At 39.7% G+C, this 18,860-nt stretch overlaps 1 protein-coding gene across 9 annotated transcripts in view; it reads left to right on the top strand.

The window, feature by feature from the left end:
* Positions 1-7,862, top strand: part of CA8 (carbonic anhydrase 8) — a 219,301-nt gene extending 211,439 nt beyond the window's left edge. For all 9 annotated transcript variants that reach the window (XM_067017962.1, XM_067017958.1, XM_067017959.1 and 6 more), the window contains one exon: positions 6,650-7,862. The gene's annotated coding sequence lies outside the window, so the exon portion shown is untranslated. The remainder of the gene's footprint in view (positions 1-6,649) is intronic.
* Positions 7,863-18,860: the final 10,998 nt, after the last annotated feature.

The raw sequence follows: 18,860 nt of genomic DNA, 5'->3' as shown, positions 1-18,860 counted from the left end.
TATGTGCAAATTGCTCTAAGAGTTGTATCCCTTTATGTTTCCACTGACCATGTGTCCAGCTACACATTTTTCTTCACCTTCACTGATGTTGAGTATTTTCAAATTTCTTATCCTTGCCAATCTGATTAAAAGTGATTCGGTTACATTATATTAAGTCTTTCTTTGAATACCTGGTTTTATCCTTGAATTTCCTGTTCTGTTCCATTAATCTGTCTGTTCATGAGTACCAACCATTGTGTTTGTGACATTGGTGTATATTTCAGTGTTTGGTAGGACAAGATCTCTTACTAATCTCTTCTGCAGAATTTTCTTATTTCCATGTATTTCATTCTTCCAGATAAGTGATAGGATCATTTTACTAGAAGGATTGAAATAAAAAATAAAAGAGAGGGTGAGTAAAAGAGCATGAAAGAAAGAGAAAAAGGAAGAAAAAGAATCTTGCTAGAATTTTTGATTTGGATTGCATTGAGTACATAGAGTAATTTAAGGAGAATTGATATCTTTACAATGTTGAATCTTTCTATCAAGGAACAATGCATAGGTCTATGCTTATTAAAGTTTTTTTTTTTAATGTTCTTTAGATGTTGTATAGTTCTCTCCTCTGACTGAATTTGCTACAGGATGTGCATTTGGACTCTGGAGTCAGCCTGGGGTGTGGCTTGATTGGGAATATAGCACTTTCACCTCCTGCTCCATGGTTTGGGCAAATTATTGATATTCTTTCAGCCTCAGTTTCCTCAGCTGTGAAATAGGGATACTAAGAGTCATACCTCCTAGCGGTGTTGAGGATTAAACAAAATATGGTAAAACGCATAGCATGGTGCTTAGCAGGGGGCTAGCATTCAGTAAATGTGAGCTATTACTATTATTATTGTTGTTTTTGTATTCATTATCAATTTTGATTAGTGTCAGTTTTCATTACATTTTTATATTGGTTAATATTTATTCACTGAAAAAATAATTACTTGGGTGTGTCCTTGGCTTTCTTATTGACCTTTCATATAGTTTCCAATGACATTTTAGTTGATTGTTTGTATTTTCCAAATAAACCCTGGTCACATCTGTAAATAATGACAATTTCATCTTCTCCTTTCTAATTTTACTAGTTCTTCTTTTATTGCACCCTCTAGAACTCCCAAAATAATGTTAAATAATTAACAGTGATATCTGGTTTCCCTTTCTTATTTCGGATATGCCTGGATTTCTATTTCCAAATTCTGTGTTATCTTTCCCAACCTGTGTCCTTTAAATCTTCAAAAGCAGTTGAGGGCTTCCCTGGTGGCGCAGCGGTTGGGAGTCCGCCTGCCGATGCAGGGGACACGGGTTCGTGCCCCGGTCCGGGAGGATCCCACATGCCGCGGAGCGGCTGGGCCCGTGGGCCATGGCCGCTGAGCCTGTGCGTCCGGAGCCTGTGCTCCGCAATGGGAGAGGCCGCGGCGGTGAGAGGCCCGCGTACCACAAAAAAAAAAAAAAAAAAAAAAAAAAAAGCAGTTGACATTCTTGACCTTCTCCTTTCTCTTTCTCCTTTTTCTGTTTATTTTCCTTCCTCCTGACCTGATACTGGTATTAGTGGGTGTGTTGAAAAAGAAGGTGCCTATCTTGCCCTTGCATGTAATGGAAGGACATTTATTTGGAAGCTTCTGTTCAGTGTACGGCAGTATTCTAGGGACTGTGTGCAAATATACACATTATCAGCATAGACTCTCCTGAGGAGCTTGTATAGCCTAGTGTTGGGAGCGAATCAGATAGCCCAGCTAACTCCAAACCCAAGCAGCATGAGAAGAAACTGCCCCGAGAGCATTCAGAAAGAGTTCTCACGTCTAGCATCTCGCTGTTTCTTAAAAGACTCTTCTTTTGGTGATTTTACACTGAATTATCTTACTTAAAGAGGGACGTGGTAGTGGGTTATCAATTAGCTGAGCCAAAGTCACTGGAACTGAGGTCAGCCCTGTGACCTGCAGCAGCCTTTGTGAAGGACACGTGGGCACATGTGCTTTTTTAAATTTTTGATAGCTTTGTAGGAAATTCTCCAATGGTGATCTGATTTGCACGCATCCCTGGGGGTCTCTTCACAGAAGATCATTTAAGGTTCAGAAATAGTCACATGAAAGATGGCATCTGTTATGATTATGTTGAAATAGCTTTTGATTTAGAAGACTTCTTAGGATTATGGCCTTACTTCAAGGTCTCATTATGAACAAATGATCACTGGATAATAGAACATTTCCTTTTATAGTTAAGCTTTCTTATGATTTATATATAGATAAGTGGGTATTTGGGAGGAGGTCCCAAAGGGGAGAAAGTCAGCCTGATTACCTTTGTGTATTCTGAGTGTCATTTCTTTATCCAAATAATAGGAAATCTGGAGAGAGAGCAGAGAAATTTTAGGAGAGGACCAGCAACAAAATCATTCAAAACACTTTTTCAGAACTCAGGGACATAAATTTACAAATTGGAAAGACCCACGGAATTTCCAGGGCAGTAGATCAAACTGCACCCACACCAAGGCACTGTCATCGTGGAATTTCTGAACATGGAGGGAGAAGTTACAGGGAGGAGAAAACAAGTCAGACTCAAAGAACCTGGAGTTTAAATATCAGTCTTCTCAACAGCAATACTGGAAGCTAAAAGCCAGGGAAGAATGACCTTCAGAATTCTGAGAGAAAGTTGCAGCCCACCTACAATTCCTCACCCAAACTTTCAGTAGTCGTGTTCAGATATCAAGGTCATTAAAAATTTATTTCCCAGGAAGCTACTGGAAGATATGCTTCACCAAAATGGCATAAACCAAGAAAACAGATGTGGGATCCAGGAAACAGGAGAGCCGACAAAGGAGAAAGGCAAAGGAGATTCCCAGAATGATGGTGAAGTGAGGTAGCCAGCATAGAGGGTGTGAGTCCAGATGTGAGCAGTTGAGAAGGTTCTGGAAGAGCTTCATCCAGGAAGACAAAGTTGATAGACTGCATGATGTGCCTTAACTTCTTGAGAGGAGAGTCAGACAACTGTAGGTAGTTTTGGATTGAGGATGTAGGTGGAAAAAACTCAAGATAATGATTCACTCCAGAGAAAACAAGTTGTGCAAGAAAGGAAAACTAATGATATATTAATACATGCAGTTCAGTTCTGAATAATATTTACATCATCACAATGATAGAAATCAAACACTGATCCAACCCAAATTATTATATAACTCTATTGGGAGGGTGGAGTGAAGGGAAGGGTTTACAGTGTGTGTGTGTGTGTGTGTGTGTGTGTGTGTGTGTGTGTGTGTGTGTGTGTGTGTGTGTGTGTGTGTAGAGAGGTAGGGGCTGATAGGAGGAAAGAGGGTCAAATGACATTCTCCATAGGGAAAGTTGACAGACAGTGCTAAAACAGAAAACTGAAAAGGAGTAATGCAATCATACCGATTAGCTCTACAGTATTAATAAAATAATCAGCTCAAAGGGTTGAGGAGGAGCAAAGTGGTGGCATATGGGACGGGAAACTGATAGTTTTTGTAACACACCCTTTAGAACTACTTCTTCAACTATGTGCATGTATAATATTGATACAAATAAGTAAAAACGTTAATAAAAATTTAAAAATTTATGGGCTTCCCTGGTGGCGCAGTGGTTGGGAGTCCGCCTGCTGATGCAGGAGACACGGGTTCGTGCCCTGGTCCGGGAAGATCCCACATGCCGCGGAGCGGCTGGGCCCGTGAGCCATGGCCGCTGGGCCTGCGCATTCGGGGTCTGTGCTCCGCAGCGGGGGAGGCCACAACAGTGAGAGGCCCGCATACCGCAAAAAAAAAAAAAAAATAATAAAAAAAAATAAAAAATAAAAAATAAAAATTTAATAACTTTTTGTACAAGTAAAAACGTTAAATAAAAACGTTAAATAAATGACAAGAGCAATTGCTACTGTCATTTCGTTATACGTTTTAATGTGTGTATGCACACATGCGTGGGCACACACGCACGTACAGACATACATACGTGCATTTTCTTGGAGTGTTTGCTTTGAGCCAGATGTTGTGTTGGGCCTTGGGAGCACAGTGCAGATGAGATCAAGTGTGATTCCATCCCATGAAAAATTTCTCTGAAATGCTGAAAAGTAAATGTCAAACACGTGCTATAGAAAATAATAGGCCATACTGTAGTTCAGTTTTCATTTAGTGAGATGTCTGTAAAATCAACGAAATAGTCACCACGCGGTTATGTGCCCAGGAGGCACTGTTGTCACATTATATCTGTTGTCGTATTCCATTCTCCCACTAACGCTACAAAGTAGGGGTTGCTATCTGGGGCTCAGAAGGGGCAAACCGATTGCCTAAAATCTTCCAGCCAGTTGGTGGCAGAGCTGGGGTTTGAACTTGAGTCTCCGATTCCACATCCACACCCCAGAGTGTGATCAGTTGAACTCAGGGACATAAATTTTTTTTGTAATTTTTCCAGCTAATCTGGTATCATGCAGTGAACGAGATCAAGCATCCATCTCTGGGGGGGGGGGGGGCTAATAGATCATCCTCAGAGTGCCTTGGCTTTGGGAGGTGACATTTTCTTTGTTTGAACAATGTAAAGGAGAAAAATTCAATAAGCATAGGGCATTAACTTTAGTTTTCCTGGGAGGGAGATTTTTAACAGTGAGCACCTAAATTCAACAGCAGAGTCCACACTCAGGTGAATTAGAATTCATTCTACATTTCTTGAGAATCCGGTAAGTCAAGCCATTAGAGCTTTAAAATGAACAAGACACCTGAGAGCTTGTGCACCTGTTGCACTCTGGTTGTATGTTCAATGTTAAGATGCTTTGGGTAAGACCTGACCTCGTGTCATCAGAGTGCATATTTACTTGCCTATCTTTTGTCTAGTTGATGTTTTAGACCATGGTAGCTTAATTTTTAGAGTAGTTGGGTAAAGCGTCATTGAATTCCTTTCATAAACTTGGAATCTCTGCCTCTAGACCAACCTTTCCCAAATGTGTTCTGCAGAGCATTGGTCCATCAAGATGTTTGTTAAATCAAGACGTGACTGTCCCATACATTTGGAGAATCCTGCATGTAATATTTTTCTTTTGCAGATTTACAGTGCACATTAGCATGTTAGAGACTGACATGGTTTTGTTTGAAAGAATCCTACTTTACTCTGTGTAATCAGAGTTCCCACAGTATTTTTTGAATACAGATTCATTTTTTCCACCCAACTTCTAGAGTTATGTGGAACACATTTCAGGAAATGGGGGACTCCAGTTATTTTCCTTTTGCCAAAAATTCATCCATGCTGACCTTTCGGCTCCTTTTAAAAAGCTCTAAAATGCTGAGGCTTTACAGTTTGGATCGTCAGTCAGTTTTATGTCAGTCACTTTGATTTATACATGTGTTGGGTTATAGTTGTCAAATGCATACACAAACAATGTCCTACTTTACCTTTGAAATCACTTCTATGAGGCATAATCTTAAAGATTTGGTCATGACTCACTATCTTATTTGAAATTTTAGTTTGGAAATATATGCTCCAGCATTATTAATGTTTTCTAATAAATTGTTCCAGAAATTATATGTATTTATGTGAACATATGCATACACGTGTGGACATGTATATGTACATATGTACAAGCATATCCACCCACATACCATGTATGAACAATTTTAAAGTATTCCATTGTATCATAATTTATTTTTTATTTTTTTCACATCTTTATTGGAGTATAAATGCTCTACAGTGTTGTGTTCATTTCTGCTGTACAACAGAATCAGCTATATGTACACATATATCCCTGCATCCCCTCCCTTTTGAGCCTCCCTCCCACCCTCCCTATCCCATCCCTCTAGGTCGTCACAAAGCACCGAGCTGATCTCCCTGTGCTATGTATCATAATTTATTAAGGAAGGAAATTATTTAGCTTTTTCTAGTTTTTTTTTTTTTTTTTTTGCTTCAGTGAATATCCTTATACATAAAATCTTTGTATGATTAGGTGGTTATGTCTCTAAGTTCCAAGAAGTAGAATTCTGGGTGGAAAATATATGCGCTCTAAATTTTAACAGATATTTGTTGTCCAAAAGATTGGACTTGTTTATTTTTAGCAACTGTATTAAAGTGTGTTCCCCCAGTCCCATCTCTGGCAACATGAGTAGATGTATTGAACTGAAGTCTTAGCTGATGTTGTTTTCTAAATGGGAAGACTATTAGTTCTCTCAAAATGTACGTTTCATGTGTTGTTCTATATTTATTATTTCCTGACTTACTTAATAGAAATGTCACATTATTTGGGGACTAGGAAGCAGTGGTCTTTGTGCTCAGTTACCATCTGCAGTTATTACACAGGAAATTAATGACGATAACTAAAAGCTTTATTTTTATTTATTATTATGCATGGCGTGTAAACTTTTTGTTTAGAAAACAGTTCAAGCATTCGTTTAATTATTTTGGTTGAAAATACATGTCTCTCTGAAATTTTGCATTAATAGATTCTGCCAGAGAAATAAAATTATGGTAGACTTTGTGGACAAAGTGCAGAGATGACAAACTTGAGGACGAAGATATTTTTGAAATTTCCACATTTTCTTACGAAACGTCTCGTTTTTGCTGTCTCGTTGGACTGTAGAAAGACTTTCCAGTCTGCCTTGGAGGAATGTCAGTAACATAATCGATTCCTTCTTTTTGCCTTAAAGGAGGAAGACAATGGTCCTATAGTGCTCATGGGTGAGAAACGGAAACTTTGAGCTGCAGCTTCGGTGTATCCTCAAAGCCTGCATTGTTTGTCTTCATCTAATCGAGCTTTGATGGACATCTGTGACAGTTGCCTGTACACATGCTCTAATGAAATATTAGAAATGGCTGTAAATTCAAAAGAAACCCCATATTATGTATCCGCATCACTGCTGCTAGTATTCATATTTTTGCACATACTGTTTATTGCTTATGTGTAGAAGAAATGAAACTAGTTTTCAGAGTTATTATTCATACGAATATATATCATGTGTTAATACTAAGACAGGAAAAATACATTTCCAGCGTTCGCAGTCCTTCATTTCCTGTCTCCAACAGAAAATTCACTCATTCAGAAAATAATGTAATTCTTGATAATAAAATGAGAGTTTTGATCAAGAACAGCATACAGCTCCAAAATGGAATGTGAAGGATTAGTAAAAAACATATCTCATGTTACTTTGCAACCCTCATACCATGGTTAATGTCAGGGTGATTTGTTATAAAACACGATTTGGGAGTAAGTGTAAGAGCATAATACTCACTTTATATATTACTTTCTTAGTTAAAGGATTTAATTGAATATACGAATCTAATCATACTTATTTGACATGTTAGAAGCTGAGGTTTCTAGGAATTTGAGAAAGGTATAAGAAATAAATAGGCTAAAGAGAAAGTGGATACTTTATTTTAAAGCTTTATTTTCCATGATAGAAACATAAATTTAATAGTATCCTATAATAATTTAGTGTTGTACATTTTGTAAGACTTTAAAATATTTTATTTTATAGGTTTCACTTTGGCATATTGAGATCTTTGTTTTGAAGATGAATCATATCCTTATTTTAATTAATTTTAAGTGCTCGTGGCAAATTTAAGCATATGCTTAGATGCAGTTAGATGTGATAGAATGAGATAATTTGTGTAAAGCAGTAGAGTGCCTGGCACAAAGCAAGTACTTAATAAATGTTATTAGTTGTTGTTTTAATTATTGTTGTAAAACTAATGACTTCAATAACATACACTCAATTTTGAGGGATTTTGTGATGCAGAATATCTAAGTTAGAAATCGAAAATAATACAGATGGAATAATTATGTGTTGAGAGATTTTAGACATATTGGGTAAAGGTTGTAATAATGAAAAGCATTAAATGCAAATAAAAAAATCATATCAAGTATCCCTGAAAACAGAATCTAAGAAGGTTCACAGTGGAGCCTTGGGCAGGGAGAGAAAGGACCAGAGCTGCCCCAGAGAGAGGAAGTGGAGGCGGATGAAGGGTCAGCATCTAACAAAGCCCTGGACCACATGAGGGCGGCATCAGGCAGAGCCTCTGAGAGGCAAAGGCAGTCCCGGGTTTTTCCCTTCTTTAGTTTCTTGTATACAAAAATGAAGAAATGGCAAAGCATGGCTACAAAAACTTGGCATATTTAAATACATATCTTATAGACTAAAACTGATACCATGTACTTGCCAGACATTGGCTGCAGGTGTGGCCTCATTTGCAGTTGACATCAAAAGACAAAATCAAAACCCTCTCGTGAGTGAGAGGCCAACAGGGCTGCTGGCACTCCTCTGGTAGACCCTGCGTTCAGGCCCTGGGGCTAAACAGTACATGGGCACCCAGTGTCACTGATCCTGATGTGGTTGGTACTGAGCAGCTGGGGACCATTCTTGGACTTAACTTGTGATACTTCCTGCAGTCTCCAATCACTTGTCCCTGAAAAATACAAAATAGGCATAACAACAAAAACTAATTCAAATGACTTTCAGGGTAATATCTTGTTGCCCATATTTCCCCTCCAAAATATCTTTTTTAATTGAAGGAATCAAATTTATTTACTGGATATTTTCTGGTTCAAAAGACTGAAATGAACTACTTGGTTCAGCTTGTGGTGTTCATTGGTGAGATTGTGTGGAAGCTTATATTCTTTAATGTGGATAAATGGGAAACCCCTTCATCCCACCATTAGGTACCTCAGACTCAGATTAGGAATGCTGGTTGTAATGACGCTTTTGTGGGAATGAAGTTGAAAGAGTAATTTGTCAATAACAAAAGTGTAAATGTCTGGCCAGAGATCTATCTAGTTTTGATGGTGGCATGGGAAAGAAAAGTATGGGATGGACCTGGAAATTGGGGAAGAAGCCTCCCAAAGCAGAAGTGTGTGTATGGGGTAGTTAACTAGGGACAAGGGACAAATTTCACAGATCTTGAAATTTAATTTAGGGTGGATTTTGTTTATCTGAAAAAAATGGCAAACTGAGGGTTTTCTTCTCATATGGTTTACACATATATAAGCACCTCTTATTCAAGGTAATTAATGTAGCTGATGGTATGTAATGTAATATTGATCTCAGAAAGTTTGTTAGTTAAGGTAATTTGAGTCATTTTGTTGGTCAGTCTAGCTGAAAGACTTGCTGATTTTGTTGATCCTTGATCCTTTCAAAGAACCAACATTTGAATCTGATGGTTTTCTCTAGTGTGTTTTTATATAATCTTTATTATTTCCTTCCTTGTACTTGCTTTGGGTTTATTTTGTGCTTTTTCCATTACCTTAAGGTGGAAGTTTAGGGTATTGGTTTGAGATCTTTTTAATAAAGGCATTTATAGTTATAAAATTTCCTCTAAGCATTGCTTTAGCTGCATCCTATAAGTTTTGTTTGTTATGTTTTTGTTTTCTTTCATCTGAAAGTATTTTCTAATTTGCCTTGTGATTTCTTCTTTGACCCGATGGCTTTTTAGGAGTGTGTTGCTTAATTTCTACATATTTATGAATTCCCAAATTTCTGTTATTGAGTTATAATTTTCATTGTAACACACTTTGTGTGATTTGAATTCCTTTAAACTTATTGAGGCGTGTTTTATGGCCTAGATATGGTTTATTCTGGAGAATGTTCCATGTGTATTTAAGAAGAATGTGTATGCTGCTGTTGTTCATGTTATGTTTATGTCTATTAGGTCTAGTTGATCTTCTGCATATTTCTATCTATCATTGAAAACAGGATATTGAAGTCTCCAGCGATTATTGTTGAATTACCTATTTCTTGCTTCAGGTCTGTCATTTCTTTTTCCATGTACCTTGGGACTCTGTTGTTAGGTATATATACATTTATCATTTTCATATCTTTCTGATGGAGTTATCCTTTTATCATTATAAAATGTCTCTCTTTATCTCCAGCAACATTTTTGTTTTATAATAGACTTTCTAAGACATTAGTGTAGCACTCCAGCTTTCTTATGGCTGCTGTTTGCATGATATGTGTTTTTCCATCATTTTACTTTCAACCTATTTGATCTTTAAATCTAAAGTATGTCTCCTGTAGACAGCTTAAAGTTGGATCTTGTTTTTCCATCTAGCCTGACAATCTCTGCCTTTTCATTGGATTGTTAAACCCATTTATATGTAATGTTATTGTCCATATATTTAGGTTTATGTCTGCCATTCTACTTTTTGTTTTCTACCTGTCTCGTGTCTTTTTTTGTTCGTTTCTCTGTCCCTCCTTCATTGCTCTCTTTTGCATTAAGTGACTATTTTCCAGTGTACTATTTCTTTTTTTCTTTCTTTTATTATTCTCCAGTGTACTATTTCAATTGCTTTAATGATTTTTTTAAAACTTTCTTTGGAGTTTATTTTCTTAGCGGTTGCTCTAGGGCTTACCATATATTGATACATGTTAATTTATTAGAATCTACTTCAGATTTATGTTAATGTGATTACAGTTGGTGTTCTTTGTTCTTGCCAACTGCCTCTTGCCCTAGGTAAAATCTTTGAGTCACAGCTCAGGAGCTATGGGTAGGGACAGTGGTTTTCTCTTTGTGGAGTGACACTCCTGCTTTGCAGACAGGGTTCTGGGTAGGGGCAGAAGCCTCTGGTTTTTGTGGCTGGCCTCTCCCAGACTGAAACTTCCACCCTATGAATAAGCCAGGGTGAAGGTGATCAATGTCCCAATATTCTCAGCCTGCTACACCTGGTGTAGAACCTCTGCTCTGTGAGTGGGGGCTGGGTGGAAGAAGGGGGCTTATGAGCTCTTGAAATTTAGCCTCTGTAACCCTTTTATGTATCCCTTGGTTGGGATTTAAGGGAAGAGGGAGCCCCATCTTCCTGGCCTTACCCACTTAGAATGGATAGTTAATCATGCTAAACTGGAGTGAGTGTATTTATGGCTCAAATTCTAAATAATCTTATTGAGATTTAGGAGATTTTTCTCGAGTACATTTTTTCTCCATTTGCTGTATGTCCTTGGGAAAATTTCCAGACACTTTAAATTTCTTCTTCTTCTTCTTCGTCTTTTTATTCTATCAGGTATGGTAGTTGCACTGGGAAGCAGGTCTGTGGAGCTTCTCGCATGTCTGTTCTGGTTGTAATGCTCTGTCATCTAAGATGGCACATTACTCAAAATGTCAGGCTATCAGATTCCTTTTGGAATTTTCACTTAAGTAAGCATATTTTTCAAAATTGTGTGTCAAATATCATCATTGTGATTAAGGGTAGACTCATGCTTTTGGATAACTTAAAATGAAAATGAAGTTGACATAACAATGATAGTAGTTAACTTATTGAGTTAATTACTCTGAAACTTCTCCATTTTATTTTCTATTTAATTAATTAAAAACAATTAGTATATGCTGATTAATGATTTTCAAGTCTGACCTCTACAAACTGAGACTCAAGATGGCATGTGCGTGAACAGACACCCAATAAACCTCATTTTCCTTAGAATCTATTCACTTCTATTAGAATATATTAATATAGCAAATATTGATGTGATAAAAAGCAACCTATATTTTATTTAATACAGAATATTATTTGGGTCATAGTATAGAGTATTATGTTATTATATTACAACACCGATGTTGTAATGCAGTTCCTAAAGATAAGCTCACGGAAACCTTTGTTCCCTTTTTTCTATGTTCCCTTCCTTTGTTTAGAGGTATTTCCTGTGCTGCTTCTGTGTGAAGCTCTTAACTGACACTCAGGTAGTGAGGTGGTGACATGTGACCCTTCAGACGAGTGTTTTGTTTTTTTTTTTAAGAAAGATAAGAACAACATAGAAGAAAGGCTTTTATTGGAAACTTTGTGTTGTTTCAGACTTAGATTACATTTTAATAAAGTATGCCAGAAGTTTTATACTTCAGGTTGTACAGGAATCCCCGCTTGGAAATGACACTATTGAGTTTTGAGAAACTTTTCAATTTCTGAAACTTCAGTGAATCTGCATTAACGACTGACTTGTAACGCTTCTACACCTCCACCACCCAATGGGACACTGTAGTTTAGTGAGTCAATAAAATTTAAGAAATTTCTTAGAGCTGCTCCAGAGACCTAGATATGCTTGTTTTACTCCCTTTTGGGCCTGATTCATTTCCAGAATAACTCTACTGCACACTTCCTTTGATAAACTTTAATTGCTTTCAAATTACATTGGAATTTAGTCAACCTCAATAGGAATTTTCCTGTGAAATTATATTAGAATCTGGCCCAAAGGGATTTTTAAAAAATGCATAATAAAGTCTATACATTGCATGAGAAACATTTTATCTTTTATAACATAAAGATGCTTCTTTACGGCATGAAAGAAATCTACAGTGTTCTTACAGCACAAGACTGGGATGAAAATTAGCTCCTTGAAATTTCAGTGATGTTAAATAAATTTCCTAACAAACGCTGCTTTCAGCAAATCTCATTTGAATAAAATAACCTTAAAACAAAAAAAAAATCTTTATAATTAACATGACTTCTTTCCCCCTTTTTTTTTCCTGCTCAGAAATTATCTTCAAATGACATAGTTCCAAATATTCAAGAAACATGTTTGGGGCCCTATTAAAAAATTCAGATGCACATCTAATGAAGTCGTTTATGAGGATTTTGCCTTCGCTCTTAGGCTCAGTAGTTACGGTGGTGAAGCTCAGCCTTCATACCTAACCAGAAACTTGAAGCAGTTTAGGGAGAACTGGGACCAGCTAAGAAAAACCTACAATTCCACACATCTTTATTTTCTAAGTCCACAGAAAAGAAATGTGAATACAGTTCTTCTGGTGGGGAAATTGGTTTTCCCAGGAAGAGGAAGTAATGCTTCTAGAGCACCAAGGAGGTGATTTTCTCATTTATGTAAGTGTGAGAAATGTCCTAGGTGGTACTCTCTCATACGAGACAAGTACAGGTGAGCAGTTAACTCCAAGGAACTGTGCATCTCACAGAGGCCAGGGCCATTATTACTGCTACTCCTTGCACGAAACTATGTATTTGAAAACATTTTATGGACATTGATTACACCTATTATTTCTCAATGAAGTTCCGACCCTTGGGCTCCAGCCTTGCGTTTCTCTGTTCTCACTCCCTCCCCGCCGCGAAGACTAGAGGGTCCATTGTTGGTAACTTCTACATCTTTGGCAAGAGAACACATATTTTCGCTACTATCCTTGGAGGCCTTTTCTTGTTTCTGGATTGCTGACAATTGGTCTGTATTGTTTTTTTATCATCTCATGCATTTGTATTAAATATATCTGAATCATCATAGTCACTCTATTGTGGGAATTGGCTCAAAGGAGGCAGACAACATTTAAGCCAGAAGAAGCTTTTTTTTTTTTTTTTTTCCCTTTCTTTCTCAATCAATCACCTTTTAAAAAGTGGTCACATAGGATGATGTAATTGATTTCTGGGGTTTCTTAATTCTGTCCTCTGATTTAGCTGAGGGTAAACTTTTTTTGACCAGAGAGAAAAATGTGTCAAGTATATGTGTGGTCAAACCTATGCATCTGCTGAAGACTTACTTTTATTTTGAACTGTTTTAGAATATTTCCAACTTGCCCCAACAGTATTAATTTCCACCACCACCCCGGGAAGCCGGAAGATGAGTAGCAGTAGCTCCTCCAGGTGAACTGTGACCAGAGAACAACTCAGCCAGTGGAGACAAAACGGTGCTTCCCAGCAGAATGCGGCATGTGAGAAGAGAATGTACCTGGGGTGGGTGCAGACGTGAAAGAAGCTGGGAAGACTTCCCAAGAGGAGCAGAGAACTTCAATGAAGCCAGACCCGCTGCAGAGTAATAGCTGCAGCTGATGCAGGTCCATACCTTAGATGATTCAAAGTGGTATTCGTAACGCTGTTCTCTGGGCAAAGTTCTGTGACTGCAGGTAATGTGCTCACATCCTGTCATGCGATCAGATGGGCCGGGGTGATAGCGGTTCAAGGCACAGACAGAAACCAAAGTCCTTGACTTAAATGTTGGATCTGAGTCCTGCTGGAGATGTGTGACCTTGGTCCGTATACTTAACCTCATTGGCCTCAGCGTCTTTGTCCTTATTCTTACCACTTAAATCTTGGTGTACTTAATCTCATTGGGCCTCAGTTTCTTTGTCTTTATTTAAGATTTACTACTTAAATCTTGAGATGTCTGTTTATATTATCTTAGCACCCATCGGATTATCTGGATAAGGGTTTGCTATTATTCCTCTATCACTTAGAGGCTCTTTGCACCACAGTGGCCAAGAGGCCTGGGCTGGTGGAGCAGGGCCGCCCACTACGGTCATCTTGCTTCTCTTTTTTTCTCACTCACTTTCCCCCTTTTTCAAGGACAGTCATTCAATCTGTGCCCATTGGCTCCACCAAGGGCCCTCTGTACAGCCATGGGCTTCTCTCTGCCGCATGTGCCTGTATTAGTATGTGCTCAGGTACCAAGAGAGGAACATCACTTTCTGAGGCAGAATCTCCCGAGATGCTTCACAGCCATTTTTTCTTCCCCCATACTAGGCCCCCTAGCAGAGTAGCTGTATTCCTTAGGAAGGATCAACCTCAAATAGGCGCCTGAATGTCAGAATACTTGGAGGAAGAGGATGAAATAATTTGTGAAAGGTGAGTGAAGCCATACTCTGAAATGAAGAGGAAATATGCGATTGCCATGTGTGATTTTGCAGGCTCTGTCTGTTGATGCAGACAAATAATTGAGGAAGTTAACTCTGCCTGCCTCTTCAGTAGGTAGAGACAGTCTCCCAAGGGTGCAATTTCCTAGGGCTTCAGAGTGGCTGATGGACCCCCTCTGAGAGATGCAAAGGTAGGCAACTAGACACCCATTGCTTGGGGGAAGGGCACAGAGGCACATTTTGACCTTGACAAAGGTCCTCTGGAAAAGGAGAGCTCTGGGGTGGAGGGGAAGCTATTTGCATAAGGAGTTAGAGTCCTTCTGGGAGTGAGGGAGCTGAGGGTCTTAAGTGAGTTTTAAAATTAGGGAGACCCATGGGAGTTCACTGCTTGAAGGGTAGCAAAGCAATACACCACACGGGGACGGGCAGGCCGACCTGGTGCCATCCGACCAGTGCTGAGCCTAAGGGTAGCGGGTGTGTACTGGTTCCAGCATCGTGGAATCCCATCAGCCTCACCGGTGACCCTCACAGCTTCGGATAACACTGCTGAACGTGAGTGCCCCTCGGGGCCATGGGAGCAATAACGCTGGAACCACTGGACTGGCTTCCTTTGAAAGACAACACTGGATGCTTGGACAGCTCTGGAGAGAGAGAACCCCCCCAGGACGGGGCTTCGACTTCCTACTGATAAGGACATGTGGAGCAACAAGCCCCATCAAAAAAAGTAAGAGCTGTATGGCCATTTTTGATACCCAAGCTGGTAAGGGAGGTCATATCCATTCTTTACACACAACACACTATAAAGAACATCTGGTGGATTTGATACAAATCTATGGGTCCTCCTCACTAAGAAGTGTTATTAGCCCTAAGCAAAGGGGAATCAATGTGCTTCTCTCTGGATCTTTTCCTCATGTTGCAGATTGTTCTCTTCCAAGCCAACTACCTTTTTCCTCATTATTATTATTTTTCCTCAGCACTGATAATTCTCAGTTTTTTGCTTCTGCACTTGCTCCAAGTGCAGTCTTGAAGTCCTGAGTTTTCTTCGGCAGATTCCTTCAGAAGCTTTCCTTTCCTCTGTGATGTCCTGGGAGGTGATGGCTCACCTGAGGCCACAACTCTGCCTTTGTCCCATCAGGTGAGTCCGTCCGTGTCCTCTAGAGCAGCTTCCGTCTCTCGTGATAACAGCGTCCTCCACTGTGTAATGGTAGATGTCACGCTTGAAACTGAGCAGGACCCTGTGGGGCCTTCCCAGGTGCAGAAGCCCCTCTGTGACCCCTGTTTCTTGTTTGTAGGAAAAAAAAGCTTTAGTCTCCTAGGCCTTCTGAGTTCCAAAGACAAGACTCAAGCAGTTACTAATTAGGGAAGTGAGGGGATGCGGAAACAAAGGAAAAGCAGTTAAGCAAGAAAAGTAATAATAGCTTAGATTACAGTTCAGTGATAAAACAGAGACCTAGTTCCTCCTCAAGGGGCATACATAATAATCGGATGCATATCTTTGAGCTGTTCTGCAGAAACTAAGATTCTCCCCCCAACCCCACCCCCTTGGAGGGCAGTGGCTACATGCTGGCCACAAGCACTTAGACCGCAGACTAGTTGGAACCAGAAGGTAAAGGATTAAGTTTCCTGAAACATCCCCCTGTTACCTCACCACCAACCCATCAGAAGAAAGTCCACGAGCTGCAACCCTCATCCGAAATGTTACCTTTAAAAACCTTTCCCTGAAAGACATCAGGGAGTCCTGAGCTGCCTGTTCTCCTTGCTTGGGGCCCTGCAATAAATGCTGTGGTTTCCCACCCTGCGACCCTGTGTCAGTGGATTGGCTTTGTTGTGCGGTGGGGGAGCCGACCCGAGCTCCGTTTGCTAACACGCTCATCCCCAATCCGCTTGGAAAAAGTCACTTTCTGCTTGGAATCTGAGTGGAATAATCTTCCACATTCCCTCATAACACACCAGGCTTCTTATGCACTAATGTGAAATCTGAGTTTCATGGGGTGTTATGTTTTAATCAGTTAACTCCCAGTCTTGTGTGTTCTAGATTATGATTAGGTTAAGAATTCCCAGCTTTCCTTATCTTGAGTAGAAAGAGAATATTTGGTTTCCAAGAGCCACTTAGATAAGAAAAAGTTGAAAACACGTGAAGGTAAGTGGAATTGCTGGAGAATGGAGGACTTCCTGTGTTCACTAACTATCGACACTCATTGCTTCTGCTTCCTATGGAGAGTCGGCATTTGGACCTTGCCTGTGGTCTGTTTATTGCCCACATTAAAGAGGTGTCTCTGAGGGCCAGATGGGTGAGTGAAAGTAAGCTCCTCAATTTCCCATCTCCACTGATAAATCCGACTTTGTCATAATGACAGAGCATCCAAAGCAAACAAATGCAACGCATGGACACTTCACTTCATCCTGGTGTGTGCGGAGACCTCTTAAACCCGCACAGAGGTAGATTTTCAGTTGCCCGTAAGCCACCAACCAAATGGATGACACTAGCAGAACTTTCCAAAGTTTCTGCCTGAAAACACTCTAGCAAGAGAATCTGAAGCAGATGAAATAGATGGTCATTTGATTCATATGAATCATAAGCTGCGGAATTTGATCTAGTTCTAGTACATTAAAATCGTAATAGTTTTGTCTTACTGGCTTTTAGTCGAGACTCTAAAAAAGTCAGCAATTACTGAATTATTGGATCGCAAAGGTAGGCAACGGGCAGGGCTTTTCTCAGCAGCACACTGACTACGGAAATTAAGTGACCAGGAGGCTTGAGGACCCCTGGGACTAAAACTCTCATCCCTTACACATTGGACCAGTCTCTTCTTAGACAGGATGTCGGTTTGTGGGAGGTGATCCTTGTATAAATGTGAGTTAATAGTAGTCCCTTTAATTCTATTCCCACATTCCTCATTAATCCCACCCTATTGGATCACTGCTTTATTTTGTTCCTTTGTAAATTTATAACACAAAACCTGGATTTATGGTATCACCATTGATAAGTTTTTTCAATATACACAGTCCATTTATTTTCATGCCCACTTAGGACCAGTGAAATTTATGTAGCAACATATTATTAATTGCCTTCCAACTTCCGTCCATCAGAAATATTTAACAAATGTCCTCACCCATTGCTATAAAACTATTCCTGAAGCAAAGTGCTTTCAGAGATGCATCTAATCGATGCATTGCCTTTTTGGGGAGATGTACAGATTTCTAGAAAGCAGTCCACTGATAGGGGTCTCTAAGTGATGGGGGGGGGAGTGTTGTTACTCACTGAGATGCCTCCTGGGATGATGGCCTGGCTCACTTTGAAGCAGAAAATAGAATAAAATGAGGTTTATGTGCTGTTGGGGTCAGAAAAGCCCATTACGATGATTTTGCTTAATGCTTGTCATCTAGTCTGTAGTTGTCTTTAATACAATGTCTGTCCTGATGCAGATTATTTGTTTTGGGGAGTGGGTATCCATACCCACAAATGCAGGGGCTGCTGGACAGTAGGAAGGGTACGTGGAGGATGGCTGTGGATGGCACCGGAAACTGGGCAAAGTCAAGGGCAGTAATTAAGCTCCTCCCTCTGACTTGCTCCTTTTCTTCCTCTTCTATTGCTGTAAACTAAACGTGGTTGCTAATATCTGACATTTCTCCCTTGACAGCGAGGGGGACAGGATACAAGTCTGTCATTTGTTTATTCAGCAGGTGCTTATTGATTTCTTCCCGTGTGTCAGTTACTGTGCCGGTGCAAAGAAAACTCAATCCTTGCCCAGAACACACCTAATTGTAATTCAGAGCATCTTCTAAAAGCCATATGAGTGGCATAGATTATATGTTCAAAAAAAGAAAAAGAGTATCCTGAGGTGAACAGGGCGTATTCATGGAGAAGGTGTCATAGGACTTAAAAGTTGGAGAAGCAGGTGCGAGGAAGGGGTCCACGTATGCAGACCAGCAGGGGAAAAGGTGTGAGGAGGGTGAAGCAGGAGGCCTTAGACAGAGTTGGTGCATATGGAGCATTTTAGCTGAATTAAAATGTATACAAGAGAGTGGAGAGATGTTATGATAAAAGGCAGGATGAAAGAACAAGACTGAGGACTTTGAGAGCTAGATAATGAAATCAGACCTTTATTTATAGGAGATAACGGGTCCAGCATGCAAGTTAATTATGGAGCACTTGAGTAGCAGGCACTGGAGTAGACCCTGGGAAGATTGGAGGATAAGTGACGCACAACCACATTTCTCCACTAGAGGCAGCAACAAGGCCCAGAAGAGTTTTGAGCACGAGATTGATGTCTTCTGGAGATGACCTCCACGTGTTATTCAGGGCGGACTGGA

Source organism: Kogia breviceps, chromosome 17 (genome assembly GCF_026419965.1).
Source record: "Kogia breviceps isolate mKogBre1 chromosome 17, mKogBre1 haplotype 1, whole genome shotgun sequence".
In the NCBI taxonomy this organism is placed as follows: domain Eukaryota; kingdom Metazoa; phylum Chordata; class Mammalia; order Artiodactyla; family Physeteridae; genus Kogia; species Kogia breviceps.
The sequence above is the reverse complement of the archived record's forward strand: the minus strand, read 5'-3'. Positions and strand labels throughout refer to the sequence as shown.